Source organism: Protopterus annectens, chromosome 10.part0 (assembly GCF_019279795.1).
Source record: "Protopterus annectens isolate FY-2018-M chromosome 10.part0, PAN1.0, whole genome shotgun sequence".
NCBI lineage: Eukaryota > Metazoa > Chordata > Ceratodontiformes > Protopteridae > Protopterus > Protopterus annectens.
Window position 1 is genome coordinate 142,820,262 of NC_056744.1, and position 21,237 is coordinate 142,841,498.

A 21,237-nucleotide genomic window follows, 5' to 3' on the forward strand; every position below is an offset into this window, starting at 1 on the left:
AGGTGTACAGTTATGTCAGTAATATCACCTCTGCAAGATGTTTGCAACATACAGTTACATTTTAGAAGCAATAGTGTGCATCAAGTATTTCAAATGACCACTGTCCATAAAATATGGAGCAGGTCAAGTATATCCTCATTCTCACAGCTATACCAAGAAGCAAAACTGGAATGCCTAATACTTCTAATTCTGTAGTGACAATATTTTATTTATTTTACATTTGTTGACCGGGCTAGTCCAGCTGGATATATGTCCATTTTCAGTGGAGGTCCGGGGAGAAAAGCTCCACAAATTACAACAACATAAAAGGTCAAGACAAAGACAATAACAGTATAATTTGGTACATAAGAAGTTTTAACAATTATAGTACAAGCCTAAGATTATATATTTTATATTTCAGTAGGAAAAAGAAAAAAATTATCTAAGAATAGATGAATAAGAATAATACATTTGTATTAGAAATGTAGTACAAATCTTTATAACATATTACAAAATTAGATACACCTAGTAATTTATGATAAGAGATACTAAGGTCTCACAAAAACCTAAGAAAGAAAAACACTAGAGATCAATAGATAGAGTATAGAAGAACAGCAAACAAGGATGTATTTCTAGTGTTATTTAACACATAGGTTGTGATACTATATGAAGGTGTTTGATCATTCCACAGTATATACTTATTTACATGAGAAAATCCTAAGGAAGGTTAAGCTCACTAAAAATTAATGAGACAACACAAGATCATGATCATGGAAGGCTAGGAATTGTGGGAGTCTAGTTAATAGTTAGGTACTTAGTCTGGGTTAACACAGGGGCATAGCCAGTGTGATTTGAGGTAGGGTTTAAGCTTGCTTTTAAATAAGCTGACAGAGGATATTGAGGTTAGCTGGCTTGGGAGGATGTTCCAGGCTTTACCTACTGTATTGGAGAACAAGGTGTCACCAGCTAAGTTGTTGGATTTTGATATTTGTACAAGTAGGTTATTAGCTGGTCTTGAGGTTATTGGGGATCACTAGTGATGTCAGTATGGGTGTATTTTGAGGTAAATACAGGATCTTATGGGCTACTATTAATTGATTGAAAAGTATTAAATTTGGCAGCTCTAACCATCCTAACTGATTCAGATTGATACAGTGATGAGTTCTATAGGAGGACCCAGCTGCAAATCTGGCAATATTGTTGTAGGAGGATGTAAGTTTACTCAGATTACTTCTACATATTTTGGTATAGATAGGGGAGGCATAGAGCAAGGTAGAGATGAGGTGGGTATGAGCAACAGTAACCCTGGCTGGAGGTGTAAGAAAGGGTTTTATTCTATAAAGGGAACCTAGTTTCTTGTTTACTATTTTTATGGTGTTATTAATGTGAGGTTCAAAGGACAAGTTGTTATCTATTAGTACCCCGAGGAGTTTGGTGGTTGGTTCAGGAGATATTATAGTTCCATCATTTGAAGTAATAGTAAAGTTAAGTGGGGGTTATGGGTGGGGGTAAATAGTAGCATTTTTGTTTTGGGGTTAAGGATAAGACGTCTTTGTAGGAGCCAGTTTCAACTGTACTAAAGGTCATTTGGGTTAGAGACTGAAGTTCTGATTGAGAAGCAGCATATGAGTGTGGAGTCACAGCGTATTGGATACAGTCAGCTTGAGGAATTACAGAATGAAGGTCATTTGTAAAGATGGAGAAGAGTAATGGGCCTAATATAGATCCTTGGGACCCCTAGGTGACTGGGGCGTGGGAAGATAAAGTAATAGTACAGCCTGTTGCCTGTTATGTAGGTATGATTGGAACCACTGTATAGTATGGTTGTCCAATGACAGGTTTTTGAGTGTGTCTATAAGGAGGTGGCGATTCACCATGTCAAATGCTTTGGACAGGTCAATAAAACAGCTGAGGATAGAGTATCAATAACGATTACTGTTAATATGGTTAGTGAAGGATAAGAGAGCAGAGGTGGTGCTATGAAATGGTCTGCCATGTTGACAGGGTGCTAATAAATTGTGATTGAGTAGGTAGGTTAACAGTTGTATGTGTATACATTTCTCCATTATTTTGCCAAAGGAGATAGAATAGCTATGGGCCTATAATTGGACCACTCTTTGGAGTTACCGCCTTATGCAGGGAATTATGTGAGAGACTTTCCAGATTAGGGGAATAGATCCTTCAGAAATAGTTCTGTTAATGAGGATGGATATGGGGTAGGCTATGACTTTAGCAGCTTGTTGCAGGTATTCTGCAGGTAATTTATCAGCAGAGAGTAGTGGGTTTAAGTTTCTGTATGAGGTTACAGATAAGTGAAGTGGGCACTGGCTGAAAATGAAATTGATGAGAATTATTGGTAAAGGTTGTGGCAGAGCCTGGGGTGCTAGGGGATAGCTGGTTGGCTAGGGATTGTATGGTTTCAGTGAAAAAGTATTAAATGAGTCAGCTATTTGGATGGGATTGTTATGATCAGAGCCAGAGGGAGCATCCAGGGTGTAGGAGGTTATTGATACCCGCCAGAATTTTTGGGCATTATTTTGGTTGTTTTGTAGTTGGTATCGGCTAATATGGCTTTTTGTTTCATTTCTTAGCTGTCTGAATTGCAGGTGATCTGAGGAGCTTTTGTTATTTGGCCCATTGTTTATTTCTTTGGAGGATTTTTTGTTTGGTCGTTTTGGTGAGCCATGGTGCGGTTTGGTACTAATTCTAACTGCGTAATGGGGCATGGCTGTCTAAAATGGTTAGAAATTTAGAGTTAAAGTATTTCACAGCATTATCTATTGGGAGGTATTTCAGGGGTGACCAGTCACAGGTGACTAGTTCAGCTTGAAAGTGAGCAGGGTTAAAATTTCTGGTAGTGCAAATAGTTCTACAGATGGTAGAGTTTAGGATGACAGTTTTTGTTCTGATTAAATAGGTGTTTAGTTGGGGTTGGGGATGTTATAGTTTGGGTAAAACCAATACTAACTGAAATACAATGTTGCTCAACAATTATAGAAGTAATCTATTCAGTTATGAGTAGAAACAAGAAATCAAAAATTTAGGTTTGCAATACATATTGATAAATCCAATCTTGTAAATAAGCAAGCATCAGCCCCTTCACTGTGTGCATCAGACATATATACAACCCTAAGTCACAAAGACATGTGCAAAGGGCAGGGCACAGACATCATCAGTTACATGAGGGGGGTAGGAGGGCAAGGTTGACATCAAAAAGGTGAGTGTATGTAAGTCAGAAACACATGTATCTCCTAGTGTACACAGTGTTCAAGGCCAGTAACAACAGATGTATAGCACTCAACAGGACGGTTCACATAGTTTGCATGTGTGTAAGGTATGGGCAAGTGATTTTTTTTCTCAGTGTGTGTGTGTGTGTGTGTGTGTGTGTGTGTGTGTGTGTGTGTGTGTGTGTGTGTGTGTGTGTGTGTGTGTGTGTGTGTATGTGTGTGTCTGTATGAATACAATCAAGCACTGTGCTAGCACTACATCCTGGTATCTCAGACAGGTGTGAGCCATGCATGGTAGACTACTCAGTTCATCACTGCCACCGCCGACCATGAGAAACACCTCTGCCATAACTTGTGCTGTTACTTCCACAGCCCTGGTTACAGGTTGGGGTGCTACCCAAACATGAGTAATATCTGCTGGATGAGCTCTCATCAGGACTACATCCAGAACCATGAACCGATGGACTATCATGTCTGGGTGTGGACACTGCAATAACTCATGGAGCAGTGGGTGTAGTGTCACTGCGGGAGTGGGATCTTGCATGGTCTGCTAGCACCACCTGAAACTGTGGCTCCCAGCCATGGGAGACAGATGTTCCATCATAAAAGCTGCCTGATTTTGTGTCATGCATCTTGTTTAAGGAGTTGCCCTCATACTTCAGTTAGTCACTCACGTGAGAATTCATGAGATTTAATAATTGCACTATCTCTTTCAAGACCTGGGTGGAATGCACCTGTGCCTCCACTATGTCCCTACACAAACATCTGGTGGCACCTAATGAGACACCAGCTTCAGGATGAAAGCAGGCCTCATCTGAGTACTCTTACCAACTGTCCTGTGTGGCACCATGCCCTAACAATGGCTACCAGGAGAGGCAATCAAACATTTCAACCTCAACCTGTCTTATATCAGAGGTCTCTGTGTCCTAGGCATGTGTAGGCATACTGACTGTCTGAATATTGGTAGGGGATGTGGGAGTCACAACCTCAGTGTCAGACTGACCATCTGCACCCCCAGACTGTGCCTGTTCATCATACCATCATTCTCAGAGGCTACTAATACTCCGACATCAGGTGGTAGGAGTTCCACATTGCCACTCTCAGGATCACCTATGATAACAAGCAACAAACACTACAAACAGAAAAATGGACAATAACATTGATCACATATTCTCCTTTTAATAAAGGTATGGTAAACTTCTTAACAGATGCTAAATCTAAAAAAACTTTACTGTCATGTAGACCAGAACTATCCTTATATAAAGTACTGACAATAAACAAATGTGTACTTATTTTGTGCAGGTGGGCTGGAAGCTAGCAATCTAGAAGTGCCTGTCAGAGAGGAATGGAAAAAGGAAAGAAGTCTACTAAGTATCTTATTGCAAATGAAACAAGAAAATGAGAATAGTCCCCTTCACAAGTGCTGATTAAAAGAGTCCTCATAAAAAAAATTAGTGAACAGTTGGCTGAATCCCTCCCCCAAACCCAATGCAAACTCCACTATTTCTGTATGGCTGTAGACTGACTCACATTTATTGCTGGCTCTGTATCCATATATATATAATCAACACAAACACACACACACACACACACACACACACACACACACACATATATATATATATATATATATATATATATATATATATATATATATTTTTTTTTTTTACCACCCAGGCATATTAGATACATGCATATAAAGATATAACAATGATATGTGCTTCATGCATACCTGGAACTGCATACCTCTCAACCTCTTAGTGTAAGAAATCTGGACAAGGCCTGACAAAAAATGGGGGCAAAGGTCCAAAAATAGTGACAGATTTTAAATATTGCTCTTACAAACTTAGAAAGTTGCTAGATTAACAGGGTTTGTATTCATAGATATTTTATGAAGTATTTGAAATCTGAAACTCTAATTTATGTCATTATTTGGTGACTTCTGTCCTCAGATTTTCCTAGTAATTTGCCAGAAAAACAGAACTTTTTATGAGGAACACACCAAACATATGAGGCAAAAATCTGGACATTCTGTGAAAATATGTACAGTTGAGAGGTATCCCTGGAATGTCTGCTTGTGACACTCTGTGTCTGTTGTCCACATCTGCACTAATGTCAAAAGTTTTGGTGGATCTCTCTGATAAGCCGTCTACATCTCTGATAGTGGGCAGGAATTCCTCAGTTTCAGTTAAAGGTGGCTCAGTGGCAGGACCATCCCTCATAGCTATTTGTTTCCAGGCAATTGCAGCAGACCTTTGGCAGGTAGAGGTTATCATTTCAGTTGCCTGGTGTCTTTTCTGGGAATAGGTTCTGCCATGTCCCCTGACAGCATTAAGGTCATTGAACACCTGCTGCCTTATCCTGTCTCAGGCAGACTAGTCACCTCTACCTCTCCCTAACAGAAAAGCTCCATGGTAACATAAGACCTGGATAATGACCTCACTTTCTGCACCACTATATGGTGGCTTATGAGGTACAGGTGTTTTCTTGGGTGCCATATCCCTGTATGAGATGAAAAAGAAAACAGGAAAAAATTAAAACATAATAAACAGACAGGATGGCTGTGAGCTCTTTTCTGTGTGATTGCACGCATCCAACAAAATTAGGCCCACCCAGTCCCCCAACCTCCCACCATACCCCTCACCCCCACCAACCAACCCCAACAAAAAAAGAAGTATATTTAAAACTCCATTATCAGCACAGATCTTATAATAATTCTCTAATGGAGATAGTACATGTTTACACTTTGTAATACATTGCTGCAGTAATAATTACAATTATTACTGTAGTAATAGAAAAGTAACCCCAAGCTGTTAAATCTGCTGCTGTGGAGTTCAGTCCATTTGAAATACACAAATAGAACAAATTCTTCTTCTCCTGCTAACACCAATAAATATATCAGACTTTCTTATATATTTACAGTGCAATCATATTAAATGTGTGCAAGCATAACATACAAAATAAAATAATAAGTTTGTCATGTAGCATCCCATAGAAAAAAATTCCCTTGTAGAAATGCAGACATGCAAATGGCAAAAGGAAGGGATAAAAGTAAATACATTTAAAGTTATACAAATGCTTTTCACTGGTCACTGGACTTCACCTTCTAATGTTAAACTAAAAGCATTAGTGGAGAAATAGCAACATACCTTGAAAATACAGCACTGTAGAAAATAGATAAATCTCCCAAAGTCTAGTTTTACTAGCAGTATCAAACTCTGTGATTCAAAACAGTCTCCCCAGTATGATACAAGTGCATTATCTATGCAATTACCTTTATATATAGTGCAGAGTCAGCCCAGAGAGCACTGTGAGTATGCAAATTAGGTGTTAAATCATTCTCATTCCTGAATACCTCGTTCTGCACTAAGTGTAGGATATGTGTGTAAACATGGTAAGACCTAAATGCCAATAACAACTTAAATTTTTCCCCCAATGGCCCAAAAACCTGTTTACAAAACTACTGTGTCCTTGAAAAAACCTTAAATTTGTAGAAAGTTTAAAAATTAAGTCTGAAGAATCGGTTAGTTAAATAAAGCTTTAACCCCACTTTAAACAAACCCTTGGGGAAAATTTTCCAAAAAAATATTGCTGATATTATTTAAAAAGGGAAGAGCAAAAAATTCCAAATATAAATAACCCAATTATAAAGAATCCCTTTAACAAGGGTTAACCTGGGTTTTGAATCTTTGAAAATGAAAATGTAAAGTGGGTTCTGTTTAAACCTTAATTTGACTTCATTGTTTTTGAAAGAACAATTTTAAAAATTGGGTTGACTTCATTGATTTAAACAATTACATTAATCCCATTTAAATTTAAAATCCCTTAAAATTGAATTTTTTCATCATGTTTTTGTGTGAAAATTGGGTAATAAGCCTTTTAAAAACCCAATCTATTACCCCCCTAATTAATAAATTTTGGAAATTTAAAAAAATTTGAATTAAGGGTTTTAGAATTTTTTCTAAAAAACATTTTCACAATTTCAAGAAAAAATCCCTTCTTTTTGGCTGGGGAAAATAAAAATTTTTTTAAAATTGAAAGGAAACAAACCCGGGATTTCCCAAAGAAAATTTAGATATTTCCCGTGGCAAAGGGGTATAGTCATTGCTAATTTGGTTAATTCATTTTCAAATTTATTCGTCATGCCCAGGAATTTCTGAAAATATTTTCTTTTGAAAACCATTTGGGTATTTTGGGGCCCCAAAACTCAATTCTTACTTTCTTAACCTTATTTCCTTTCCCCAATTCTCATGGGTTTTTTATTTCCTTTGGGGGCCCAAAAGGGTTAATAAAAAAAAGAGAAAAATTTTAGTTTCTGCCTTTAGCATTGGCCCCCCCCCCAAAAAGGGGTTTATTAGCAGAAAACACCTGAAAGATGAAAATTTTGGGGTACAAGGGGTGATGGTTAAATAATGGATAGACTTTTACAAACTTAGAAAGTTGCTAGATTAACAGGGTTTGTATTCATAGATATTTTATGAAGTATTTGAAGTCTGAAACTCTAATGTATGTCATTATTTGGTGACTTCTGTCCTCAGATTTTCCTAGTAATTTGCCAGAAAAACAGAACTTTTTATGAGGAACACACCAAAAATACGAGGCAAAAATCTGGACATTCTGTGAAAATCTGTACAGTTGAGAGGTATCCCTGGAATGTCTGCTTGTGACACTCTGTGTCTGTTGTCCACATCTGCACTAATGTCAAAAATTTTGGTGGATCTCTCTGATAAGCCGTCTACATCTCTGATAGTGGGCAGGAACTCCTCAGTTTCAGTTAAAGGTGGCTCAGTAGCAGGACCATCCCTCATAGCTATTTGTTTCCAGGCAATTGCAGCAGACCTTTGGCAGGTAGAGGTTATCATTTCAGTTGCCTGGTGTCTTAGCTGGGAATAGGTTCTGCCATGTCCCCTGACAGCATTAAGGTCATTGAACACCTGCTGCCATATCCTGTCTCAGGCAGACTAGTCACCTCTACCTCTCCCTAACAGAAAAGCTCCATGGTAACATAAGACCTGGATAATGACCTCATTTTCTGCACCACTATATGGTGGCTTATGAGGTACAGGTGTTTTCTTGGGTGCCATATCCCTGTATGAGATGAAAAAGGAAACAGGAAAAAATTAAAACATAATAAACAGACAGGATGGCTGTGAGCTCTTTTCTGTGTGATTGCATGCATCCAACAAAATTAGGCCCACCCAGTCCCCCAACCTCCCACCATACCCCTCACCCCCACCAACCAACCCCAACAAAAAAAGAAGTATATTTAAAACTCCATTATCAGCACAGATCTTATAATAATTCTCTAATAGAGATAGTACATGTTTACACTTTGTAATACATTGCTGCAGTAATAATTACAATTATTACTGTAGTAATAGAAAAGTAATCCCAAGCTGTTAAATCTGCTGCTGTGGAGTTCAGTCCATTTGAAATACACAAATAGAGCAAATTCTTCTTTTCCTGCTAACACTAATAAATATATCAGGCTTTCTTATATATTTACAGTGCAATCATATTAAATGTGTGCAAGCATAACATACAAAATAAAATAATAAGTTTGTCATGTAGCATCCCATAGCAAAATTGTAGAAATGCAGACATGCATATGGCAAAAGGAAGGGATAAAAGTAAATACATTTAAAGTTATACAAATGCTTTTCACTGGTCACTGGACTTCACCTTCTAATGTTAAACTAAAAGCATTAGTGGAGAAATAGCAACATACCTTGAAAATACAGCACTGTAGAAAATAGATAAATCTCCCAAAGTCTAGTTTTACTAGCAGTATCAAACTCTGTGATTCAAAACAGTCTCCCCAGTATGATACAAGTGCATTATCTATGCAATTACCTTTATATATAGTGCAGAGTCAGCCCAGAGAGCACTGTGAGTATGCAAATTAGGTGTTAAATCATTCTCATTCCTGAATACCTCGTTCTGTAGTGTAGGGTATGTGTGCAAACATGGTGTAAGGAGCTATATAATTCCATGCATATGAAAGGACAAGCATTGAAAATTGTTCCCTGTTAATGGCTTGCAGGTATCTCTGATTACAGGAACAACTTTCACTGTCTCCCCTCTTTGATATACACCTACTAAGGGTGTGTCAGGGAAAAGAAGTTTAAAAAAGTCAAAAGTACATTGATTTAGGAGATCGTTAGTCCTAACATTCAAATGTTGGCTTTAATGACCACAATTACTGACCCTTAGTAGGAAATGTTGTTCATATTAAAGGAAGTATTTTAAGCATGATTAAAGATAACATATGGTAAGAAGACAAGAAATGCTATTATGAAAGTAAGCATATATAATGAAAGTATGCACTAGACAGAAAGAAAGGGATATACCTGCAGAGTTTGCAGTCTTTGTTTAATATTATGTAAGTACATGCCTATGCTAACTGTTTGCAATAACCTAATCATCCAGACATTCACTGTCAAATGTGAAAGAACAACTTTTAGAACTTGTTTCTGTTGCACTTTCAATGTGACTTAATACAATGTCACATTATCATTACATTTAAACTCTTATCACCTTCCTAATGCATGTCTTTGTGGCAACTCTATGAAATAGTGTGAAATGATTGCTTTCAATAGCCTTGTTTGAAGGTTCAAATCTATACAGGTCCCTGTTGTAATATAATAAACTTGGTCAAACATGTAAAGTATTTGAACTATAATTGTTTTATGTTATTTTTTTTCTTGTATCATTTGCACAATGTTTGGCAGCACAAAACTCACTTTCATGGCTGAAGGAAAAAAGTAAAAAGTTTAGTTTAACTTGCCATAAGTAGCACAAACCAGCCAGGTAACGCACACTGAATGGTACTCGGGGAAGAAAATATATATGACAGATGACTTTCTCTGTGGCACAAGGGGTAAGTGCAGTGTGCTTGTAGATAAAGGATATCTGTTGCATGGTTCAAATCTACTTACGCAATACATGTACAGAGGATCGTCTGAATAAATATTTAATCATATTTGTAATACCATTGTATTGTTGTCCAAAACACCAACTGTTGTCATTATTGCTATCAACATGTGATCATTAAGCTGTCCACTTCCTATATCATATATTCCTTTTATAATGTCTTTTCTATTTTATCTCTGCTTGTCAGGGCACAAACAGGGCTTACTACCTAAGGAAAAAAGAGACAAATTTAGTTTAGGCTGCCTTAGGTAGCATTGTTGCACAGCCCCCAACAACAGGGCGAGTACTTATGTCAGTAAAAGCATCTGACAGATGTCAAATTCTGTGGTACAAGGGGTGACTGAAGTGAATCAAGATGAATAAGGCATATGAAGCATTGTCTGAATCCTCTTTAGAGATCACTTTGCAATTATTCACAATACTTACTTTTCCATGTTTTTCCTTTTAAGGTACATTTGCTCTTTGCATGGCAGCACAGTCAGGGTTCACTACCTAAGAAAAAAAAGTGAAAAAAATAGTTTAGGCTGTCTTAGTTAGCTCAAACATGCCTGGCAATGGTGTGCTTTCCTCGCCACTATGGACACTACTGAGAGCAGAAATTCCAGCTGTCACACAACTATCTCTGTAGCACAAGGTTTAAGTGCAGTGAATTTAAATAATTAATGCAGCCTTTTAAGGGTTCAAATCCTTCTGCAAAATACTTTTTAAAAAGGATGTCAGAAGCCTATTTTTCACAACGTTTTGAATAAGAATGTAACACTAACAAAAACTGATAAGGTTAAACCTGTTTCTTACAAGCAATATATCACTAATCCCTGCATAATGAAACTATGCTATTATGCATATATTATTAATGTTTTACAGATAAACATAACCTAATGTGTGTCCAGTTTCCTAGACATGACCATGAATATATTTCATATAAAATTCACTTGCATATATATGATGGGTACAATACTTTCGTTATAAATCATCATGACTCTTTACATATGTGAAGTATGTATGTAACATAAACTAACTTGTATTAATCATCACATGCAGCTGCATCTATCTGCAAAATATTTACTTGCAAAAAGAATAACTTTTACATAGAAATGCATTCCAAGGCATAATTACAAACACACATAAATGCAGGTCTCATTGAAGTGTATCTCCATTCATTCAGAAATTTGTATATGTCAAATTTCCATGGTTGAAATGTAGTTTTCCTGTGGCAATGTCAGTTATAAAGTTGCAGTGTTTGCATCTTTTTCCCATGGGTTCCATTCCCATCTGTTACAATAATATTTCAACACTGGATAAGCCCAAAATGATAATATGTCAAAATTCATCATCTTTCACCTTCCAAAGTGCAACCCTTAAAAGCCATGCCACTAAGCAGTCCATTGTTGAACACTGGAACCTGTAATAATGGGTGGAACATCACACATGATAGATCTCAATACAATGTTTCACACCTTTACTGCTATGTGCTATAAGTATTACTAATGTATTTGTCAAGGAGTCCATTTGCTTTCAATTGTGCAATGTAGTTGGCAAGGCTATGCATCTTTGTACAATACCAGTAACATGCAAAGTCTGAAATAGGTACAAATTCAGACATATTTTGTTAGCTTGACTTTTGCAGACATGGCTGGCAAATGGTGCTAAATTTAGAGCACAAAGCTTGGGTGTTGAGGAGTCCAGGATTTGTGGCATTCTTCATGAACCATTGTGGCCACAGGGTTCTGCAGGGGGGATTATACCAGGTCTCAGTATGAGACTGAGGCTTGGAATAGCTTAGCCAAGACTGTCCCTACTGCAACTGGAATTCCACACAATATGGAACAATGTCATCATCACTATAGTGACCTTAAGATGCATTTAGGACTGGGAACAACCCCTCATTTGTGTAAGTATACTGACCCATTACCTGTCTACGATGTGGCAGTAATTATCACGCTAGCCAAAGCAGTTATTTATTATGCTTTCATATATATTTATTTTCCTTTTGTGCTGTACAGCTGCAGAGGAGATAGCTGCAAGCCATGATGTGCACCAGGAGAGATGAACTTACCTCAGAGAGGTACAGCATAAGTATGATTCATGTAAAAATTCAAGCCATAGTGTTATTTTCTTCCTCCAAGCACTTAACATCTCAACCAGGCATACCTCATCATGAATCCCCACCATGCATGCCTTCCCCAATAACTCTTGCTGCTTGCATTAGGCAATTAGAATATCAGCTTTACTTTGTGTGTGTGTGTGTGTGTGTGTGTGTGTGTGTGTGTGTGTGTGTGTGTGTGTGTGTGTGTGTGTGTGTGTGTGTGTGTGTGTGTGTGTGTGTGTGTGTGTGTGTGTGTGTATGTGTTTGCACTTTTCAACTTCTTATCTCCAGAAATCTGGGCAGAGTCTAAAATAATCTGGGACAAAGACCAAAAAATAGGGACAGATTTTAAATATTGCTATCCTAAACTTACAAAGATGCTACAGTAACAGGTTTTGTGTTAGCATGCATTTTCAGAAGGATACAAAGTTTGAAACTCAAATGCCTTTCATTATTAAGTGATTTCAATTCCTGGTGATTTGCCCAAAATCAGCACATTTTATGAGTAACAGACCAAAAATATGAAACAAAAATCTGGACATTCTGTGAAAATCTGGACAGTTGAGAGGTATGTGTGTAGGTTATGTATCCAGAAGCAGCAATTTTTTTTTAATTGATAATTATTTATAAGATCTTAACAACAATCTGTCAGGGAGAATTACATTATGCTAATTCTAATTATTAATTTAGTATGTATAACTGCAATCCACTATAGTAAAATAAAGGCAGCTGTTTCTTATATCAGAGCAGTGACATTTGTTTATTTAATAATACATAAATACCTTTACATCATATATTGATATTGCAAAGGTGTGCAATAGTAAATTACCATAACTGTTTTATGTATTGTCAACCCAAGTTTATTTAAAATATACAGTGCTTTGACATGCCATGTATCTAATAATCTAATAATCTCTTTTTTATCTCCCCCAACCCTTTACCTCTTTTTTATGGGGGGTGTTATAATTTATTAACAATCTGCAGTTTGTATAAATAACTTGCTGATGAAAATTAATCATCAATGGCACAGAGAGCTACATCAACCACTGCAGCTCTGCCTGCCATACATCCATTGTTGGCAGGAAGATACCAAGCACTTCAGGGTCACAATCTGGCACTGCTGCCCCCACAACCCCTGCCCTACCTGCTCCAAGTGCGTGAGGTAGCTCTGCCCCTGTCTGCTGATATAATGCTATCCACCAGGAGTAGTAGTAGTAGTAGCAGTGGAGGTGGCAGTTTTGTCACCTGGCAGGAGCTGATGGGGCTGGTGGAGGATATAATGGAAAGGGACCTTGGTGCATGTAAAGGAAGGGTTGAAAGGGTCCTACTTTGTATTGCAAAGACAATGTCACATCTGGCATTGACTCAGGTAGCAGTTGCAGGAGACAGTGATGACAGTTCTGAACGTGAGAACTAGATTCTCACCATTCTCATACTGGATGTGGGTGCTTCTCTGGCATCCCCTACCTATCCCCAATCATGGTGCCCCCTAAACATTTGTCTTCATCATCATCCCTGTCTGTCTTGTATGTCCTGTATGTCTGCAAATGTTTCCTAACCTCCCTTACCTACCTGACCCTCTCATTCCTAAGCACCTTTCCCAATATTGTTCTCTTGCCCCAAAAATAAATAAATTAATAAACAGGTGCCAATCCTATAAAAAAACTTGCACCCCATAGCTCCCCACTTTGCCTGTGTGGTATCCTGACATAATTGATTTGGTCCAATTGGTCATACAACATTATTGTGTTGTTGTCACCCATCACTGCTGTGGTGACTCTGCAAAGTCATGAACTTGTGTGTATAATTGTACATTGCTTTGTGAAGAGGTAGGTAGCCATTGTGCTCTTCCACGACTGTTCTACAAATTCCTGTATTCTTTTCCCTATGTACTGCCCTCTTCTTGCCAACTACATTTTCACCACTGCCCTATATACTCCTTTTTACTCATTTAATCTAGTCAAAAAATAGATTCACATACAACACACATAGAAAGAAATGGCCCATGGAAAAACCCTTCAATTTATGTTCACAGCATTTGTGCAGTTTGGCATAGAGCAGGAATGCTGAGTGTGAAGAAAATGAAACACTGTCACCTGTGTTAGCATGTCTGGCAGGAGATCTGTGTATATTCTCAGATTAACTTGTATTTTATGCCAGCATGTCTAACTGTGAAAATGTAAATAAGTTTTTAAAATGTTGAGTACTTCCCTGTTTATACAAAATGTTTAAAGAATATGTCAGTGTTTTGATACATTTCTAATTGCACATGTTTGTGAGAGAGATTCTAAAGTACAAACTGTCTGTGGAGAATCAGCTGATCAGTAGGTGATATCATTAGAATGTTCCTGGTTGCTAGGTGATTATTTGAACAGATGATTGACTGGAAAAATAACTTTTTCAAACACCTGATTGTTATTTTTAAAATAAGACAGTTGAGACTGTTAACCTAGACTATAAAAGAGACTGCTACAGTCAGTTACAGAGCTGGGCAGTTAGTTAAGAGTTGCAGTCAGTTACAGTGCTATGCAGTAAATACCCAAAAAAGGACACACCAAAAACTATAAGCCTGCCTTAGCCTTGCTGTTATGTTTTAGGGGTCTATATTATAAGACAGACATTTGGAAACATCAAACACCATATGATCGATACCATATGGTCGATGTCTTCAAACATCGAACTTATAAAAACAAAAAAAAAAAAAAAAAAAGTACCCTAACGGGTCTAAGCAGGGAGGCAAACCCCCCTGCACCCTCCACACCCCCTGCTACCTAAATATACCAACTCCGAGACTGCACTACATTGCAGTAAATGGAAATCTCCCCTTACGGAGATTTCTGTTTACACGTTTGATGTTGTGCACTTTCGCTATTCTCGTGTTGACGATATCAGCTTCGATATTGTCGGCTTTCAAGAATATAATATAGACCCATATTTTAGATCAGATCAGGGACAGTATTCTCTAGTTAGATTAGGAAAGTCTAGTTATTTAGATAGAATTTCTCTAAGATGATGGACTTCTATCCTACAGTTTAATTTTATATTTCTGGTGGTTGAATTCTGGTGTTTATTGAAATTATTGATTTACATTCTTGCAATCATTTTACTTATTATTCAATGTTCTCCATTACTTTACATTGTGGATGGACAATCAGTATATTCTTTAGAGTTTAGAGAGTGCTTATACCTGTTTGATACTCTCCACGTCACATTGAATGCCTGGCTGCTTCTGGCCATAGCTATCATTTATTTTGATATTTAATTTTTAATAATTGATCACCCTTTGAAGGGCATGTACTGTAGACCAGTCTGATTCCGGTGGCACTGTTTACCATTTGTACCAGGGATGGGACACAGCTGAAAATCTGTGTCAAGCTTCCCAGAAGTCTCTGAGTGTATGAGAGTTAATTTTATTTTGAGTGTGAGTGAGTCAAAGGTCTTAAACTGGAACACATTGCTCTGAAGTATATAATAAGGGATTACATTTGGGGTGGACAGAGGTATATAATCCAGTCCCAGGAAATAAAGTGTGTTTCTGTTGTGCTCTTAAGGCAAATTGTGGAATTTTACTCTTGTCTGCTCTGGTGTTTTTCCCATGATGCTCCAAGACTGGAGTCAGTGGTGATAGGGTTACCACCTTTTCAAATGCTCAAAGTGGGACATTTTCTGTAGAAATGTCAGATTAGCAGGACAAAACATACCCATGACCAGTACAAATGATAGAACTTCACCTTTCTGCCAAAATAAAAGCTTATTCATGTAGCATTTGAGTTGCTTATGCTATTTCATATAACATTTAGGTGTTTCAGAGAAAAAATAACTGTTTTATGAAACTATGAAAGAAAACTTAGGAAATATTTTCGTACAATAATCTCAGGACATCTGCCATTTTTTCAGTTTTTTCACAGGACACAACCGCCCAAAGAGGGACTGTCCCAAACAAAGTGGGACAGGTAGTAACCCTAAGTGGTGAAGACTGAGGATCTTTAATTACTGACCCAGGTTTTAAGTGGGGGACATCACATTATCAGTGGCAGCTGAGCTTAGTGAGATTTTTAATTTGATTTCAGTAGCTTGTGGGTAGTTGTTATTAAGGTGTGCACTCTTGACAGCCACAAGGTAAACATTCAGAATTTCAATTCAACACAGTTTTATTTATTCTTTTTAGATAGATAGTCATGGAGAGCAGGCAAGGATGTCAGCAGAAGATTTTAGCAAGCTGACAAAGATTCAGTTGGCTAAGGAGTGTGAAGCCAGACGATTGGTACATGCCAACCTGACCAAGGAAGCAATGATTTCAGCTTTGGTTGCAACCACAGCTCAGATCAGCCGTTCAGAGGATATTCAGTTTGGTGTTGGTGATGTACAGGCTGCTGAGATGGCACAGTCCCCATTTTCTTCAGAGGACCTGAGAATCTGTCTGGAGTTAAGCAGATTGGAACTGGAGGCCAAGGAGTGAGTGTGATGTCTGGAGGCTGAGGATAGGGAGTGCCAATATGAACTGGAGACCTAACATCTGGAGGCTAAGGAGAAACAGTGTCTACATGAACTGGAGGCCAAATGTCTTGAACTGGAATCAGCAGAGAGACTGAGGCATTTAGAAGCTGAGGCCAATGAGAGACAGCACCAGCATGAAATGGTGCTTCAAACCCTTTGAGGGGATCATGGAGGTAATGGGGAAGGGAATAACCACACCCCAGAAGCTGTAATGGTCAGTACATGTTTTTCTCAGTACAGGCATGGGGATGACTTTGATAGTTTGATTCATATTTTTGAGAGGGTATGAAGACAATATGTTGATCAAGAGCTCTGGGTTGGGGTCCTGACTCCCTTACTCCATGGTAAACCTGTTCAGGCTGTAGCAAAGTTAAATTATGTAGATTGCTTGAATTATGACAAAATGAAATGTTGCTTGCTTGGCTGTTTACACCTGAGGCATATAGAAAAAAATTTGTGAAACATAGACGCATGGCAGAGGAAAGCATATGTGATTATACTGTTAACTTAAATTTTTACTTTTACAGATAGGTGAGTGGGTGCCAGGTCACCACTTCTGAGGGACTGGCAGACCTTTTGGTGGGGGGACAAACCCTCAGTACTTTGCCTGATGACATGAAAGTCTGGTTAGCAGACCATGAGTGTAACTCTGCAGAGGAGTTGGGGAGAAAAGGCGATCTCTGCTTGGCAAGCACAGCACCAGTATATAAAAAAGGGATACCCAGTGCTGCACATGGACATAAGGGAACCCATGGGAGGCAGTCTAAACCACTCCAACAGAGTACACTAGTAACAGGGAAATGAATAATCCAAGTGCACAGTTAATTATTAGATATTTCAAGTGTAACCAGAGGGACACATAGATGTGTTTGAGGATATTCCTGCAGATGACCTGATAGGGAATTACTTTGATGATTCAGTACCTTGTGTATATGCACTGACACGCAGTCAGGCTTGGAGACCAGCTTGTAGGTCTGGTAGTCTGGGAGAGACCCAGAAAGATCTCATACCTGAAGCTGGGATTGGTCTGGTGGCTGTTTCAGAGAAGGTGCTATCTGGTAACAGGAAGTCTGAATGTGAGCCACAGTTGCTGGTGGGTACTGATGTTCCCTTGGACTCAGTGACTGCGTGGACGGAAGTGAGTGATGGTACCCAGAGTGACAGCAAGGTGCAGCTGTCAGAAGTGACTAGGCTTCCTGCAAAAGGGGAGCTGGGAAGGTCACAAAAGTAGAGTTGAGACAGGCTAAACTTATGGATCCTATATTACAAAGCTTGAGGGAGATGGCTAAGGAGGCACCTAAGGCTCAAGGAAGAGGGCATTCTGTATACTGGAAAAAGGTTTGTTGTATAGAGAGTGGACTCCTGGAGGTGGGCTAGAGGATGAAGTAATATGGCAGTTAGTAGTGCCTAGAGCTTGCCGTCTGCCACTCTTAGTCATAGGACATGACATTCCTTTCTCAGGTCATATGGGCATAAGACATGCTAAGAGATGTATTATACAAAATGTCTATTGGCCTGGGATTATGAGGGATGTGGTAGGATATTGTAAGACTTGTGAGCAGTGCCAAAAAGCTAGTAAAGCAGGGGTCAAGGCTGAGGCTCCATTAATGCCTTTCCCTCTTATTGAAAATCCATTTCAGAGAGTGGCGCTGCATATTGTGGGACCTCTAAGTACTCCAAGTTCTACAGGAAAGAAATACATATTGGTGGTAGTAGACTATGCTACCAGATATCCTGAGGCAGTGGTTTTGTCATCTATTGAGGCAGAGAAGGTGGCAAATGCTTTGCTAGAAATCTTCAGCAGAGTAGGTTTTCCACTAGAAATACTGACTGACTGAGGTGCCAGATTCATGTTAGACCTGCTGACTTGTCTGTGGAAGAGTTGTAAGGCCACCCCCTACCATCCCCAGACTAATGGTCTTCTGGAAAGGTTAAACTCTACATTGAAGACTAGGCTACAGGCATTTGCAGACCAGTTTAGAAGGGAGTGGGACACATATTTGCCCCATCTGTTATTTCCATACAGTTACACAGGTTTTTCACACTTTGAGTTGTTATACAAGCATAGGGCGAGGGGGCCCTTTAGATTAAATTTGAGACGAGTGGGAAGGTGAGAGTGAATCTCACAAGGAGTCTGTTGTGGCTTATGTTCTCAACTTTTGGACAGGACTTAAGGAGCTCATGGGTTTAGCTCAAGAGAACCTAGCAGTCGCCCAACAGCAAAAGAAGGTGTGGTATGACAGGAATGCTTGAGCCCAAGAGTATGCTGAGGGACATAAGGTGATGGTACTTGTTCCTGTTAGACATAAAAAGTTACAAGCAGCTTGGGAGGGACCCTTTCAGGTGGTGAGGAAAATCAATGACATGAGCTACATGGTAAATTTGGTTGGTAGGAGACAAGGGCACAAACTGTACCATGTGAATATGATGAAACCTTATCACAACAGGGAGACCCTAGTACTGAGCATTCTTAGTGGATGGCAGGAAGAGTCTGAATGGGATATGGTGACTGATCTTTTTGGTGAGGCTAGGATTGACACCTCTGTGGAAGAGATCTCCATATCACAGCAGTTAACTCGTAATCAAGTCTGGGAGATAAAACTGATATTGCAGGAATTTGGTGATATGTTCATAGGGAAACCTGGGTGTACTGATTTGGTGCAGCACTTTGTGAACACAGGACCCCAAAAACCTATTAAGCAAGTTCCTTATAGAGTACCTGAGAGAGTGAAGCAGACTCTAAAAGAAGAAATAAGGGAAGTGCTAGAACTGGGGGTAGTTCAAGTCTAACAGTCCTTGGGTTTCCCCAGTAGTGCTAGTACCAAAGAAGGATGGTGGTGTCAACTACTGTGTAGACTACTGAAAATTAAATAGTTGCACAGAGTCAGATGCATACCCCATGCCAAGAACAGACAAAGCCCTAGAACAGCTGGGGTGGGGCTAGGTATCTGACCACTACTGATCTGACTAAGGGATACTGTCAGGTACCTGTGACTTTTGGTGCTAGAGAAAGGTCAGCTTTTGTAACCACTTATGGATTGTATGAATTTAGCAGGATGTTTTTTGGAATAAAAAAATGCCCCAGCAACTTTCCAGAGGCTGGTAGACCATATCTTGGTAGGAGCAGGGGAATATGCTCTAGCATACTTGGATGACATCGCTATTTACAGCCATTCCTGGCAGGAACATCTCCAACATGTGAGGGAATGCTTGGATAGATTAAGTAGAGCATGATTAACCATTAAACCCAGTAAGTGTCAAGTGGGTATGGCAGAGGTCACCTACTTAGGACACAGAGTGGGAAGTGGTAAAATTAGGCCAAAACCTGTCAAGACGGAAGATATTCAAGTATGGCCATTTCCTATTACTAAGAAACAACTGAGAACATTACTAGAGACAGCGGGGTACTATAACGAATGTGTGCTCAATTACAGTACATAGCTGCACCCCTTACTGACCTAACTAGGAAGAATAAACCAGACAAGGCAGTCTGGACCACTGATTGTGAAAAGGCATTCCAAAAACATAAAGAGATTTTGAGAAGACCCCCTGTGCTAGCCAGCCCAGATTACAATAAAGAATTTATTGTACAGGTAGATGCTTCAAATTATGGGGTGGGAGCTGTACTTTGCCAAGTTTCCGCATTAGGAGAAGAGCACCCAGTGGTATAACTGAGCCATAGACTCCAACCTAAAGAAGAGTGTTATGCAGCTGTGGAGAAAGAGTGCTTGGTCATAGTGTGGGCATTGCAAAAGCTGCAGCCCTATCTTTATGGGAGAAAATTCAATGTACTCACTGATCATAACCCTTTAACATGGCTTAATAGGGTCAGTAAGAAAAATGCCAAGTTACTGAGGTGAATTCTAGGATTGCAAGCATATGATATAACCATGCAAAATTGTAGTGGGGTTAATAATGCCAATGCAATTGGATTGTCCAGGAGAGGAGTGGGTTAATATTCCATGGTAGACCCATTTTTCTCAAGCGTTGGTTTTCAAGTGTCACTTGAAAATCATGCTTGAGTCATAAGGAGGGGAGAAATCTGAAGAAAATGAAAACACTGTCATCTGTGTTAGCAAGTCTGGCAGGAGATTTGTGTATATTCTCAGATTAACTTGTATTGTATGCCAGCATGTCTAATTGTGAAATTGTAAATACATTTTTAAAATGTTAAGTATTTCCCTGTTTATACAAAATGTTTAAAGTATCTGTCCATGTTTTGATACATTTCTAATTGCACGTTTGTGAGGTGGATTCTAAAGCACAAACTGTCTGTGACAAATGAGTTGATCAGATTAGGAAAGTTTAGTTATTTAAATAGAGTTTTTATCCTCCAGTTTAATTTTATATTTCTGGTGATTGAATTCTGATGTTTATTGAAAAATTATTGATTTATATTCTTGTAATGATTTTACTTATTATTAAATGTTTTTCATTACTTTACATTGTGGTTGGATAATCAGTGTATTCTTTAGAGTTTAGAGAGTGGTTATACCTGTTTAATACTCCCCAGGT